The sequence below is a fragment of the Typopeltis vanoorti genome, chromosome 26, assembly GCF_054136105.1.
Source record: "Typopeltis vanoorti isolate ZY-2024b chromosome 26, IOZ_Tvanoo_1.0, whole genome shotgun sequence".
Classification (NCBI taxonomy): Eukaryota; Metazoa; Arthropoda; class Arachnida; order Uropygi; family Thelyphonidae; genus Typopeltis; species Typopeltis vanoorti.
This window is the reverse complement of record NC_143574.1, coordinates 23,627,626-23,644,204: the sequence shown is the minus strand read 5'-3', so window position 1 is coordinate 23,644,204 and position 16,579 is coordinate 23,627,626. Positions and strand designations below refer to the sequence as shown.

Below are 16,579 nucleotides of genomic sequence, written 5' to 3'. Positions count from 1 at the left end.
ACGATTGGGAAAAATTCAAACGATTGGATACTTGCAAACAAAAAAAAATTCATTTTCAGAAAACTGTGTATTGAATCCATTCCATAGGGAAGGACGGAAGGAAGGAGTTTTACAAGCAATTACTATACTGTAGCAGTGAAATACCTGTTGGAGAGAATAATGCAAAACTGAACAGTACTTCTGCCTCAAACAGGTTAGTGTTCAACTAGCCTTCTCCTCCCCCATCACCACCACCTCCTTGGTCAAGTAGACTCAGACAGACATTTTTCTGTTTACCAAGTTGATATTAAGATTGAAAAGATGCTGATTTGACAGGTAATTACATTCAGATATGTTCAAAATTAAATACCACCACAGCAGATAAGTTTTCTAAGTCTTTCCAAAGACTCTATAAATGCTGTTACAGTATTCAGTCCATCAGTCATTATTATTATGCGACACCTCCAGGGAATCCAAAGGCTCATCGAGGGAGAGTGTGCCAACAGCATCGAACAATTGATCCATTCCAACTACTAACCATGCTCAAACTTGCAAGCCATTAATAGCAGAGGCTCTACCAATCGACCTTTGCTGCCATTTTGAACAGAAATAGAAAAATATCCTCTATCAATGTTCGCACTTATTTGAATTCAGTCATTACTTTACCCCCCCCCTACACAGGTATACCCTCCTCCTATAAACCAGGCCCCACATATGCTAATCCCTCAATCTGTCCTCATATTCTACAGACCTGACATCAGTCTCTTCTCTGAACCCCTTCCAAATTGCACTGATCTCCTCTAAATCCAAATATGTGCACAGTAATCAATAACCACACCAACTAAATGCATCTTTACTTTCTATTTAAAACTGAACGGACAGTCCCATTTGCTCACAGTCTATGCGAATCCCCTGAGAAGCCATGTCAAGTTTGCTCATCTCTCTCTCTTTTGCAAACTTTGCACCATCTAAAAATAACTGCAGACTGATGTTTATACCTGTTCCAATATTATCAACAGATAAAATTAAACAACAATAGCCTTAAAACACAACCCTACGGCACACCATCGGCAACTTTCCTCTTCTGGATTCCAGACAATTTTTATTACGTAGAATACTACCCATGAAAAATTATAAACCTATTATACTTCAGTATCTCTGGTGAGCTAACAATTAGATAATCATATCTTCGAAATAATTCACTATCATTCTCTATGTAAAGAAAGCTAACTAATACTGTAAGGTACTTAGATAATCGCACTATAACTCAGACCAATACAATATGGTATCTGTAAAACACTGAAATGTAAGGTTATGGCTATTTGTTCCTGAGAAAGTTTTGCACAGAACTCCATCCATACCATATATTTACAGACAAGATAAAATAGATAAGATAGATAAAATACTACTCTGTCCATTCCTTCTCATAACATTCAAGATCATAATAAAACTACTAAGGCAATTGATGTGAAGTCATTAGCCTCTACATACAAGTAGCCCAGTCTTGACGTTACTTTGCATGCAAACTTTGTTTGCTTACACTTGGATGAAGGATGAAACAAGAATATGATTTCTTGGCATTTTTAATTCATAGCAAAACCATTTCATCCTTTACACAACCGAAATACATTTGAAAATATGGCTGAAGAACTATACAAATAAATAATAACAATCAGCTAATATCTTTCATTCCCTTACAAGGAATAGGTGAAGCCTTTTAAGTCTATCTAGCTTTTGAAAACTGAGTGGACAGTTCAATCTCCACCAACAGCCAATCAGAGAATAGCCAGCCCAAGACTATCATTAATTGTAACCAGCAACTGATGGAGATGGCAAAAAAGTGCCATCTTTTATTTCTTAAAATGCTGGGACAAAAGATAAAAGATCCAGCACTCCCTTCTCTTCCAGAAAACCAATCAGTAAAAATCTGAATGCAGAGAAATCTGGTGATCAGTTCCTTACGCAGTGGTTGACATCACTTGTCATTATGCCATCATTTTCTGTGTAATCTTCGCATCTTTCAAAATATGTTCCTTAAACTCCAACCTACCTTTTGCATTTGCACTATTTAATAAAGTACAGATACATCCCAATTTCCCCTGACCAAAGGGATAAATCAGAGATTGGCAACAATGAACTAATACACTACTCATCTGTCCAACTCTTAAAAGGGGATATAAATTTTAAGGCTATAACTTCCCATTTAAGTGAAGTTTTGACAACCTACCGAAGCAGCAGTACTTATGCACTATAAAGCATAAGATGAAATGGGCACCACCTACAGTACAATCACATAAAAGCAGAAAGTAAAGCAGTTTCAGTAAACCAACTAACATTAATGCTATCTCGTTTCATCCCCCCCCTCCTTCCGGGTCACGAAATAAGCAATACCGTCGTCAGTAGTACTCTTCACTTGGACGGCTTTCTGTAAGAAATCTGCAGTCTCTATTGACATTATTGATCCCGAAAGCCGGACGCAGCCGACAAGTGCCGTTTCGGGTGGTTACGATACCACTGTTGGGGTTGACGGTCAGTATCTATTCATAGTTGCCGCAGTAGGAATGGATGAGATACTAATAGAAAGATGCGAACGTAGGGCTAACCTGATCTCTAGGAAAGCACCATTTCTTTAACTAGGTTGAACCAGATCTACGGACTTCTGCTGAAAACTTAAGATTACGAAGTACTATTTATTATAAAAAAATCGAATTAGACCACCTATTTTCCCTCCCCCACTTCCGGTTAGTCAACTTCTCATAGACACAAAAAAATCCCGCTTACTCAACTCATAATATTTTGTAAACATTCAATTAGAAACTGTTTGAATGGGGGGGGGGGGGGGGGGGGGGAATATATATATGTAAATAAAAGTGAAATTATTTTCGTTGTTATTTTTAAAATCCTAACGACATCGCTTACAATTTCAGGTTGTTTAAAATTTGGAGCGCAACTACACGATCTGCAAGTAATGTTGATTTCCCGCAAAGGCTTAAACAAGTTTAGTAGTCAACAAGATTTTCTATGATCAAAAATTTAGATTTTTCTTCTGATATCTTAAGATGTGGATTTTTTTTTTTTCTCTCAGTATGCCAAGGTTCTTTGTTATAAGTATTTTAACATTTAAAATGCTCATTATATTTAAAAATGAACATAAATAGTCAAAATTCAATTACTTATATATTTTGCTATATTTATAATAAGCAAGAAAAATGTAAGTGCTTACAAGTACTTCATTTATTCTTATAAGGCCCTCAAATAACTCTTAACCTTGCTTTCTGAAATTCTTGGAAATTGTGCTGTTGTTAGGCACTGGAATGCGGATCCATTTTTGTCCACTACTCTAATTTTTTCATGAGACAGGGTTTAATATGCAATGGTGGAAAATAATTTTTTCTTTGGTGCTTTAATATTTAAAAATAAAAAAATGAAGCCCACGCTTTCTTTTAAATCCTTGAGCTTTAAAATATTACGTAACATAATAAATTAAAGAAACAAAAATGCGAAGACGTCTAGCGCATTTAAGAACTCGGCCTATATTAAAATTATCTTTTCTTACTAACGTCCAATCCATTTATTAGCTTTGCTGATGACAGTACAGATGTTGAACTAAAAAACTAAGATTGTGAAAATTATGCCCTTATTTGTATCACAAAAACCGACTAAATATATCTATTTATCTATACACATCCTATGTGATGGAGTTTGGAGTTAACCAGATTTGGATTCAGTATCTCGAAATGCATTGGATTTACCTGAATTTCAGATTAAAAATTGAAGACGGACGTAAATACTAATTATCAAAAGTTTTAGTTCTTCCTTCCCTCCTAAATTTACACTCGCACTTTACCGTGCAGAAGTTAGAAAATAAAATTTAAAAAACAGGATTTTATTCATTTATTAAGAACAAGTTTTCAGCGGTTTTTCAAAGCGAACATTTAACGAGTGCAAAAATATCAGGGCAGCCTCGATCTTTCCTGACATGTGTTTAAACTTCCGTATAAAGCTGAAGGGGAAAGATCCTTATACAAAATGTTTTTTTTTTTTTTTTTTTTTTTTTTTTTTTTTTAATGTAGTTCCCACCCACGAAAGGTTATTTAGTAAAGCTATAGTATATTTATACCATGGGTGGGCTAAAGATTTTGTACTTTATTTTTACACAGTTCAGAAACCATGCTATAGAGACCAAGTGGGGGCTTTTATAAGCAACTTCAGGATTCCAATAAGTAGGGCGATGAAATTCATCTCCCACCTAAACACAAACATCCATGCCCGAAGCGGGATTCGAACCCACTACCTGCTCTACTATTTAAAGAACGGGTACGCTGGGCCGAAAAAAACTTTGGCAGCGAGAATGATCATGAATATTTCTCGTAACTAATACAAACAAAAAATACTACTAGTGGTGGTGGTGGCTGGCAGTAGATGGCGTTGTATATAGATGATGGTAGTAACGGTTCTGTGTAGTTGGTGGTTTAAATGCTGGAGAGTAGAGGGTTCCCCCTCGATGAGTCACATAAACGGCTGAAGGAGGATATGTATAAATCGAAAGCAAATAATTATACAAAAACGATATAAATTGAAAGCAAAGAATATATATATATCATAAATTACTGGGAATGTAGCAAATTCATAAGAATAAAAGAAAAGAAATTTGTCGCTAACCGGTGGCGCACCCAGGGGGGAAGACAAGGGGCCCTGCCCCCCCCCCTAAAAAAAAGAAAAAGTTAAAAAGACATTACAAAATTCTTTTCCTAATTAAAATTCAATTTTTATTTATGTTGTGTCATGTCTTCTATTGCTATACTACTTATGAATTAGGGGTCACATAAGGTGAGAGAACCCTATAACAGTGTTTCTCAACCTATGGTCCGCGACAATGGGACAGGTGGTCCACAGGCTTAAATTAATCAAATAAATCTATATATTTTAATTATCCAAACAAAACAAATTAAAATTGAATAAGTAAAAATTATTAAAATAAAACGAATACGTTAAAAAAAAATAGCGACAGAATGTTCATGGAATGAACATTTGCCACTATTTTAATTTGTAGCAGCAGAATAACGAGTAATAAAAGAGGGGTGAAGTGAAAAACAATATAGTTTTATTGCTTCCACCTTCCCTTGCTGTTTTGTCAGATTTGAAGTGAACGTGTTGTCCACATGACCACATTTCAACCAATTGCTTGTTGTTTATTGTTGAAGGCTTTCCTCCTTCCACCAAGGCTCGATATATCTTCAGAAGTGCTAAGTAATACTTAGACAAAATGTGTTGTGAGTTAAATTCAGTATTTATATATTTTTCGGAAATCGCGCGAAAAGCAAGCTGACAATTGAGTTGAAATGCTAACTCTCTTCAACGAATTCCAATAATATGTGAAACTGACATAACGGCATTCACTATATATATCTTAGTTTTAAAACGTTTACGAATTTTAACACTTTCGGTTGAATTTTATTGCTGCCAAGCGAACTCGCCCACATCTAATTAATAACAATAGTTTTTAGTTAGATACTGTGTTTGCCAGCGCAACAAATGGTTTCACGTCTATACTGTATATACAGCATAGTTTCTGTATGAGGGGACATGTGATTTATTAATTAGTGTCGTTTTTTTCCAGTTGTCTCTAATTGCACTATTTGTTGAGAAATACAGGTAAGCCTCGTATAACGCGGATGTTAGGTTCCATAGAAATGCCGCGTTATACGAGACATAGATCACATAGAAAAAGTGGGGTTAGGTTCCAAAATCGTTTTTTTTTTTAAATTATATATACAACAATGACATATCCAACAAAAACAATATTTTTTTTTATTTAATTCAGGTAATTCATGTAAGTTAAGAAAACAAACTATGACAAATACGTAGTACAAAATTATAAAAATTACAAATTGTACATAAATTTCATTGCACATAATGCATAAATGTTTTAGACACAATAAAATAAAACGCATATTTTAATCGTCATCACTCTCTTCAAAACTAACATTTCGTAGATGTTCTTTAAGTGGCCGGAGGTCGTCACCACTTGAAATCTCTTGGACATCATTTGTATAATTCTCATTGCATACTTCGGCTGGTTTAGTCATCAAGCAGTTAGTAATAGACTTTGCTTTCCACTATGTTGCAATTTTTTTTATTAAGTTCCATAATATGGCGCTAAACAAATATCCAATTGTCTCGTGAATTTTCCCGAGCGCTCCATTGAAGGATTACAGGTGATATCCTTTTATACATTTATAAATTATTCAAGTTTTTTTTTTTAATTGTTACAATACGTATAAGCTGAATTTTATTTTACACAAGACAGCAGCTATAAAGATGTGCATATGATTGGTGCGGTATTAACAAAAGATCGCGCGACCCAAAGACAAAAGCAACCGACAAGTGTCGAGTTGAAATGCTAATTCTCTTCAATCGAATTCCATAACATCTGAAACTGTCATAACATTCACAACAGGTGTCATTTATCGTTCCGATAGAACTTCCCATTACTGACTGGCTCAACTCATACAAAACGTTTCAACCCTTGGTTGAATTTTATGGCTTCTTGTTTGCGTTGGCAGACGAACTCGCACATTCATTACATGGCATGTTTCAATTCTTAGTAGTCTTTTATTTTAAGTTAGCCTTTGTGATCTGTCAATTTAGCGCCGTTTTTATTCCATCTGTCTCTAATTGCACTATTTGTTGAGAATGCCACAGACTGCAAAAGCCCTCTGTACAGTACCTTATTCAGTGATACAATAAAACTAAATTCGATACTTATAACTACTTGCGTGATACGAGCAGACACAAATTTAACGAAGATAAAATTTGATGGATAAGTACATTTGTACCTTCTTTAAACGGAAAAATATCTTGGATGACAGTGATGATACAAAACGAGTTTGTAATGACAGTGTGTGTGTAGTTTCTGAAGAGAAAGAGGTCTGCAACGAATCCACAGAATTCCAATCAGTTGCAATGCGATAATATTAATACGCTTAACGAAAGGAAAGATTGGCTGACTTGCTGGACACGCAACCAGTGGATCGCATTCGAAGGTAAATACAATTGGTTATTTTGTATAGGGCCCTTAAACTTATTAGCTTAGAATTTAACCACTGGGAAAGGGTTTGTGTCTACCTAAAAACTCTGAAACAGAATTTGGAAACATTTTCCGAATAACTTTTTATAAGAAATTTCTGTGATTTCACGAGCCATTTCAGGCTTGACACGAGAACGACCTTTCGTTATCGAAAAAAGAGCAGCTAATTGAGCTTTCAAGTGACGGTGGGCTTAAAATGCAATTCCGTGATCGTGGTTTGGCTCGATTCTGGATCTCGCCTTCAGTGAGAAGTGAATTTCCCGAATTATTTGAAGAAGTCGAAAATCGTCATGCAGTTTTCTACACCCTATCTTTGCGAGAAACGATTTTCATCGCTCCTTCAAATAAAAACAAAATACAGAATTCGTCTTCGTGTGTGTGCCGATCTTCGACTGAAGTTGACCAATATTGAGCCAGATATCCAGCAACTCTGCAAGGTCGAGAAGCTCATCCATCTCATTAAAAGTAAATAGTAACATAATTATATCATTTTATTTATTTGTTTAATAAAAATTAAAACTTTGTTTTAATTTTTATCCACAAAATTTAATTTTTTATCTATCCGGCCTGGTTGGCCGATTCTCCAGCCAAAAGGCTGCGAGTTCGAATCCCGCCGTGAGCATGGATGTTTGTGATTGTCTGTGAAAATACTAGTGGTAGTGGTCGGCGGAAGACGGCGTTGGTGTAGATGATTGTAGTTGTGGTTGGTGAAGAAGGAGAGTTGTAGAGTAGGTGCCCTTCCTCGATATGTCTTTGGACTACCTGGAGATGTTATGTAATAATAATATCGACAAGCTTTATATGTTCATTGTGCATCTCATAGTTTGAATTTGGCACTTGGAAATGTTATATCTGTGACAAATAAAAAATTGCACTGGTATAATTGAAAAGGTACACTTCTTCAATACCCCTAAAAGACAGGACGTCCTTGATGTTTATAATATTAACATCTTTTAAGATTTATATATTTATTTAGCTTGCAAAAAATATTTGCGTGCACCTTACCATTGTCTAAAATAATGCAAAAATCTGACAGTCACCTCTTAATTGCCCTAAATTTTGTTGATGTTGTGGCTCAATTAAATACCGTTCGTGAAACACCAGATTCTTCATTTAAATCTATTTCCGATGAAGCATGTATAAAAGTCAATAATTTTAATATTGACATTAAAAAGCCAAGGACTTCATCAAAACAAACATTAAGGTCCAATGTTCCAGTCGATTCTGTAGAAGAGTATTACTGGAGAACTATTTCATTCCATTTATTGACCAAATATTGACTCAACTTGAACGTTTCACTCGGCACTGCAACATATTAAAATATTTTTTTTTTCTCTTCTACCAAATGGAAAAGATGCTCCAACAGCAAGTGCAATGGAAAATTTTCGTCAATTGTGTGAATTTTATGTTGGTGATTTGCCTTATACAGATCCAGCAATTTTGAACGCCGAATTCAAGTTGTGGTATATTTGAAAAACTGTTTGCAATAGCCCAATGCAAAAATGCCGCTGCAAAGTGTGACAAAATGATATATCCTAACACCTATAACTTATTAAAAATATTTGCAACGCTTCCAGTAACAACATGCGTCAGTGAAAGGTCATTTTCTAATTTACGCCTTTTAAAAACTTATTTAAGATCTACCATGACACAATCACGATTGAACGGAATGGCTTTTATATATTATATCACACACACACACAGAGAGAGAGAGAGAGATTAATGTAACCACGACTGAAATAATTCAAGAGCTTTGTAAAAAAGAAAAGAAAACTGAATTTTATTATTTAAATAAATTTTTAGAATTACCTAATGAATTTTATTGAATGAATGAAATTTAACGAATTTTAGTTGAACGCATAAAAACATTTTAATGCAAATTCATTGTATTAAAAATATTTTTATAAATTGCAACTAATAAATGTACCTCGCATTACGACGCTCATCAATTAAGACTAATGCTCATTTATACGACATAACTCTCGTGAATCAACTGATGCGCACGTTTCGTATTTAAGTTTGTATACGACATCGCTGCTTGCTACCATCTATGTTTTGGTGTTTTACTGTAAATTATAAACTGTTTATAACTATTTCATTGTGGTTAATAATGACAGATAAAATTCAAAGCAAGGGTGCTGTTGCTTCCTATGAAAAGCGATGCGTAAACCTATTATATTAAATGCCAAGGTTAAAAGGATTAAATTTGGTGAAGATGGCGCATTGAATACTGTGATAGGCCTCAGGTTAGACTTACTCTAAGAATAATCATTACAAACAAACATAAAATTGTTAGTCAAGTGAAAAGTGCTAACTAGTAAATACTACAATTAGCTCATATCTCTTTACAAGATTTTTATAAGACTTATCTTCTCATAGAAAAATATCCTTCGCTTCACAATCACGCTTTAACAACTATTTCAATAATGAAGCACACGAAGAGTAAAGTTAGATCAAACATTCGCAATCACTTCCATCGAACCAGACAATGATGCATTGGTTTCACGTAAACAAGGCCAAATATCTCACTAGTTTTGTGTTTATGCGGCTCTCTTTTTTTAATGTTATAATAAAATATTTTAAATAACGGAAGTTTTGTTACTTATATACATCAACTATATTATACATTTTATATGCGGCACAAGACAATTACTCTTCACTCAATGTGGCCCAGGAAAGCCAAAAGGTTGGACATCCATGGTGTAGACAGATACCCAAACTTGGTTGGCGTGTTCCCTTAAGCCAAGCACAATTGAGATTTTTTTTTTTTTTTCCCCGTAAAATACAACGAAATTAAATTTGAGTTCGACGATGTGGAGAATGGATAATATAAGAAATGCTGAAATAAATGAATTACAAATAACTAATAAATGATAAACATCAAAAGAATTGGATTGAACATACACTCGTACGAATGGAACAACTAAGAGAAAATAAATACAAACCTAGAGATGGATAAGAAAAGCCTAAGAAAAGATTGAGAGTATAATCTTTTGGATCCTTTATGACACCTGGAATTACTGCCAAAACTGTAAGCGATGTTTCTTGGCTTCTCAGATGTGTTTGCAGAATTTTTACTCACTCTCAACTATTGAACGCTTCCAGCTGAACTATATTTAATTACATCATTAGATAATTAGGAACCTGATGAGCTTTATTTATCGCAAAAAAATATATTTCCATTAGGTACTAAAACGGCATTTATTTTACAGCAAATACACTGTACCCAAGTGTCACAATTAATTTCTTTCACAACTCCACTTGAAACAAAACTTAATATATATTTTTTTTAAATAAATAAAAATTTAAGTACATTTACTAACTTAAGACGTTGACAAGTCCTACTGTTCCTTTCATTTTTATACAATAACTAACAAAGAAAACTAGTTTTGCTCACCACTAAAAGCTCATCCCTATCATACCCGAGCTACGTAAAACATTTTTAAAAAGTGGGGGAAATGAGTACTTAATGTCAGAAAAGCAGAGGGTGCAGTGCGTACGATGTTGACGAGAGAGATTCAAGCCTGAAATAAAACATGTTAGCTTCTCCTCGAAAGTCAAACCACGCATTGGTTGGAAGTGCGGTTGGTAAGTACAACCAAGAACGAGGTTAGTGTCCGTATAGTTTTTTTTTTTTTTTTGCTAACCACTCGGCCAGACTGGCTGGCCGAGTGGTTAGCGTGTCTGCTCTCCCGTCAAGAGGCTGCGGGTTCGAATCAAGCCGTAGGCATGGATGTTTGTGATGGTCTGTGGAAATACCAGTGGTAGTGGTCGGCAGTAGGTTGGTGGATTGTGAGTGGTGGAAGCAGAGTTGTAGAGTAGATGCCCTCCCTCGATGAGTCTTTGGACTCCCTGGAGGTGACAAATAATAATAGTTTTAATGTCTTACGTTTTAAGAATCTCTTGGTAACTTATATGGATTTCAAGATCGACAAAACTTATTACTCATCAGGCTCCATGTAGACCTAGGCTCACCATTGTAATATTTCCACAATTTATCTACAAACTCATCTTAAATAAAAACATTGAAAAAGCAATGGAAGCTTTTAGGTGGGAGACCACCGCCTCGTACTGTGGGTTTTTAATTTTTCGTGGGGTTAATGACAAAATTCCCATAAATGCAAAAATGTACCAAAGGCTGTACACTCATACCTCTCTATACGGCTTTTCGCTATAACGTGTAATTATTGCTAAGTTTCGATTTACGGCCTACAATTTTTCAATATACGGCCAAAAAGTCGGGATATCCCCTGTGTACGTCTTTTGTCATGTGTTCTAGGCCGGCAAGTAGCGTTCCGCTCCGCGCAGGAACGCTACTTGCGTCGTCTTGTAGTCGCGCAATCTTCGCGTAGCACATAATTCGTACATTTGATGAGGAACAACAAGAGCCAGTTGTTTGCCGACAATTAACCTCAAAGGATTTATCGAATGCGCTTACTCATTTCGAATAAAGATCCTACTTCAAAACGATCCTAATGAAGAACGCAGCGCCAAAGTTTCTCGCGACATTAACACAGTTATTAACTGCTACAAAGAATTGCAAAAAGAAAAGAGAAGGGACGCAATACAACAAACGTTGGACACATTTTTTAAACCGGGTTCTCAGACAACAGATGGTGACATTAACGAAGTGACGTCGTGCAATTCGTCATCACACTGATTCGAAAATTAAAAAAAAAATGTTCATTTGTTATTTGTGTTTTATTTCGTTTTATAAAATTATTTTTGTTTTTATTAATAACTAATGTGCACGATATTTTTAATGAAAAAAAAATAATTTTCAACCCAATGATTTTCTATTTTTTTTTTTTATAAAATTGGAACGGATCTTACCGAATTTATACGGATTTATATGGAAATAAATGATTCGTTCGTTATACATCATTTCGCTTTGCGGCCGATTTTGCATGTACGTATCTCAGCCGTATAACGAGGTATGGATGTGTTTACCAAATGTATTGTCAAAAAGATCATATGATTCGCTTATCGACTATACACAACCCAGCCAACATACAGTTTTGATTTAAGACACTCTCCTACCGTATAACTGCTTCATTAATCACTGAAAACTGGCTTTCAGTTCATCGGTCCCCCCCCCCCCCCCAAACACACACAAATTAAGCGTGTCCATTCTGCAACAACTTACCTTTCTATTATGACCATTTTTCTTGACCACTAGTATTAACAAATAAAAGACTTAATTCGGTATGTTAGTCTAGTAAATAATAGTTGAATATCCGACATGTTTCGCTGACTAAAATCTCTCAGCATTATATAAAGTTATCCTAACTTTAAACTTAAATTATAAGTTTAAATTATTTAAATCAAATTTCAATGAAATTCATTTGATCCGAGCTAAGTAATTACCAGCATTCAAAAGGGACAAAACGGATCTAAAGTAATACGAGTCTTCGTGAAACAATCATTTAAGTTTGTAACACAAACATTTCTACATTTATCATCTTTGTTCGCTGATTTTTAATGTTACATTTTACGTCAGGAGGCTTCAATGTGAATTCCAAATCATCCCGCCACACCGTGCAATATTTGTGCGCTGTCATCCAAAAGAAAACGTAGCTGGTGGCGTCTGAAGCGACCCAGCTTCATGAAAACGCTCGGCCACACATCAGTGATGTGGTCAACAACACCTCGATCGCTTGGAAGGGGTCATCACCCTCGGTACTGAATTAGCTCCAGTGACTTCCATCTGTTTGGCTTGTTGAAGGATCTCGCTGGCAAATATTTCACGAGCGAACGTGGTAAATCAACTTTTCGCTAAAGCTTTGTGGGCAGCCGATCTATTCTTATAGCAGTGGTATCAGAGGTTACATTAAAAATGTTAATTATAAAATGAAGTCGAGTTTTGCACAATAAGATGGCATATCAGTAATTAGAAATATCGACATTTGCATGATCGAATCCTCTATTTCTTCTCCCCTTAAGTCTTTTAGGTCAGCACACTAATAAAAGCTTCCGTAGCTCAGTCAAAAGAGACCAGATAGGGGTGCTACACGTCATGGTATAGACGAAGCCCATTGGACGGAAAGACCTGGGTTCGATTCACGTCAATGACGTGTGGTGACTTAGCTGGTGTTTTTTTTTTTTTTTTTTTTTTAGAACGACGTGTTAAAGTATCACAGCTAGGAGGTTAAATCAAAAGTGCTATTCTTTACGCCAACTTACAGAGAATAATCACCGTACTAGCGAATGATGCAGGCCGTCCTCCAATGCGGGATTTCTCCCAACCTCTAGTAGTTGTGCTTATTACGCGATCTAGTAAACACGCCAGGGCGATGACGGACCTGAAGCTCAGCTCCAATACGTACTTGTTGCTCTGCTGCGAGTAAGAATCGATCACGCCGCCGCATCTGCAAGTCTCGTGAGGGGTGGCCTCTCTCTCTCTCTCTCGGAGCACTCAGTTCAGGTTATTGGTGGTCTTTATCTTCTTTTACATGCGGGCCATCTCTAGCCATGGAAAACGTACGGTGAATACTCTACTCAGGTATTCACAGTTGAAGTGCGTTATTTTTAGTCATTGGCTTTATCATGCAGATTGCATCCACTTCTGAAATTCTAAAAAAAAAAAAAATATTTCATATCATTACAACTAAAATATTAATATTTAGTGTGGCGTATTAACTTCAATGTTTCGTTTACTTTGTTACAGACCTCTTATGCTGTTTACCTATACAAAATGCCATTTCCGAATCCCTCTGATTTGTAATTACTTGATAAGCTTCAGACAAAGCGTTTTTGTAGTTCTAATGCTGTCCCTCTAGAATTCCTAATAAGATTAAACTTCTCTGCGAAATTGTTTTAAATACGCGGAAGGCCAATGAATGGGATCATGGGTCATTTAGAATCAATCACGCACAATTTTTTATATCTTTTTTTAAATTGTATTTTATTCTTGTACCGTCACGGAAAACACAAGAAATCACAATAGAAGTTTCTAATTACTGTTGTGGTGGTGTTGAAGGTGGGCGGTAGATGGCGTTGATGGAGATGATTCGTAGTAGAGGTTAGGTGTAGAGATAGTTGTTGGTGTCCTCCCGCGATGAGTCTTCGGACTCCTTGGAGGTATTAGGAATAATAATAATAATAATAATTACATTACATGCACGAAGGGATGAAAGACGACACGACTAAATTTTCCACGTGCAGTAATTCATTACGTATGAGCAAATGTCGTAACCAGCTTCTCGAGTTCGCTATGTGCAGATTTTTTTTTTTTTTTTTTTTTTTTTGTATGGTTTGTTCACAGGTTGTCGATATTGTTTTTAAAATAATGGATTCTCGCATGGGTATTTAAAGTTCTGTAGAAATGTGTTCTAGATTTTATAACGTTGAGACATTTTAAAAGAAATATTTGTAAGCAAACAAACCTCGCGTATTTAAAAAAAATATATAAAAAAAAATTGTAAAATCCGCGATAAGAAACACTCTTCATCCAACAATATTATTTCGAAATTATAAACAAAAGAAAATGAGTTTCGCATTTCATTTAGCTTATTACTAAATAAGTACGAATCAAAAACAAAACAGTAAATAAGTTCATTTCATGTTATTTTTACTGAGATGATTTTAATTCAAATAAACAGAACACTGAATTAATGGAATTTATACATCGAACATGGCCGCCTCCACAGGACAAAACTGAAAATTACCGTTCTATCTTCTGCCTGATTTATACACAACGTAATCAAATCAATCAACACGAAATAATGGCTAGCGACTATTAATTGGAAAGGGCAAGATGAATAACGAGTAAAATAGAAAATATACATAACTTTTTCATGGCCCCTGTGCAAGATTTTATTTTTGACCCCCTTTTTTTGAAAAAAAAAAACGATAGAAATAAATCAGTTAATTTTTTACTTGAAACCAAAAACGTTACGAAATCGGTCCCCACAGCGGCAAAATTTAAAATGAAAATATAATACTGATTATTTTTTTTTTTTGATACCCCATTTCAGGTCCCTTCGTCCTGGGGCCTATGCATCTGTCTCATCTGCCATGAGCTCTCGCTTGAAATGGTTTGGACATGTAAAAAAAGAATGAATTCATAAAGAATACCAAGGGAATGTGTAAGGCCGATTCGTCTAGTTTGTTGGAGCAATGTTAATAATGTGGTGATATATAACGTGCCATTCCATATTGAGATGAACAACTACACTAGAATAGACGTATTAACAACGGAAATTCGGAAAATAGCCAAAGTTGTGAAATTGAACTCGCGTTACAAAATAAATAATAATTTCATATTACTACAGTTGGCCTTGCATGTAAAAAAATCTAAATGTATTTTTGATTAATTAGGTAAAAATAGGTGTTTACTGTAAATATTTGTTTTATATAATGATGGTTAACTTTATTTTGCCTTCCATGATTCTATCAGGAAGATCAGATCATCTTATAACAGGTATCAGCTATTTTTTCGTCAAACTGAAATTCCTTCCCAGCTAAGGACAGGAAGCAAAGCGGACCCGAAACGAACTAGTTAGCGAAAATCCTAATATCTATCCATTATATAGGAAATTTAATGAATTAAGTTGGTCACGATAATCCATGCTGCCACAGCAACCTGATTCACTGTATATCTAAGATTTTAGTTATCAACCAGGATGAGGACATAAACTGTGTTGCTCGGCAGCTGCTCATACCTCCACAAAATAGCAGCGCTAGTCAGTGATTATCCGTTCACGCCATCCCTCTTAAAGTTGTACACTCCTTGGAAAAAAAGTCAATGGATACCCCATGGGCAAGGTGCATCGCGCCAGGTAACGAGTCACATGTTTGTAACAGGTATAAATTGGAGGGTTATGATGTCATGTTGCAGGCATATCTGTTCTGCAAATTGTTGAAAAATTGGGCCATCCCAGATCAACAGTCAGTGATATCATACTGAGATGGAAGCACAGGGAGTCAACTCCAAGTTCTATACAGAGTGGACGCCCCACCACGCGCACCGAACGTGACCAGAGGGTGCTACGAAGGATAATATGCAAAAACAGCCATTCATCGGCCGACACGCTGAATGCGGAGTTCTGGGCATCGACTGGAACACGAATCTACACAACCGACCTACCTTGGGTTTTCATGGTAGGACCGTAATATATAAACCCCACATTATCCGAACCACGTGTTTTTTTTGTTTTTTTTTCGTGTATTTTTCCTGGTTTAGCCTTGGACCTCTGGGGTATCACGAACACTGTACTCCGGAGGTATCTGAACAATGAAATGCTTCCTACGTTGCGACGTTTCTACGGCTCTGACCCTTGTCTCTTTCAGCAAGACAATGCGCCGTGTTATACATCTGCTGCTGCAACTACATCGTTTGTGGACATGAAAGTCACCACACCACACTTGACTGGCCTCCACAGAGCCCTGATCTCAACTCTATCTGTGGGATGAATGGGAGCCTCCGGTGAGGTCAAGGGGAGTCTGCCCCACAACAGTCTAGGTCCTCATTACATGCCTGAAGGAAGAATGGTCCAAAATTCCCACTGA

General features: G+C 35.9%; 1 protein-coding gene across 3 annotated transcripts in view; it reads right to left on the bottom strand.

The window, feature by feature from the left end:
• LOC150092413 (zinc finger MYND domain-containing protein 19-like) overlaps nucleotides 1-16,579 on the bottom strand; it is a 99,712-nt gene that overhangs the window by 52,635 nt on the left and 30,498 nt on the right. Inside the window, exon 1 of one of the 3 annotated variants that reach the window (XM_090415017.1) lies at nucleotides 3,203-3,251. The exons of 1 other annotated variant lie outside the window; for it this stretch is intronic. The gene's annotated coding sequence lies outside the window, so the exon portion shown is untranslated. Of the gene's footprint in view, nucleotides 1-2,206; nucleotides 2,323-3,202; nucleotides 3,252-16,579 lie in introns of those variants that run through there. One more of the 3 variants, XM_090415018.1, reaches the window with a different exon arrangement.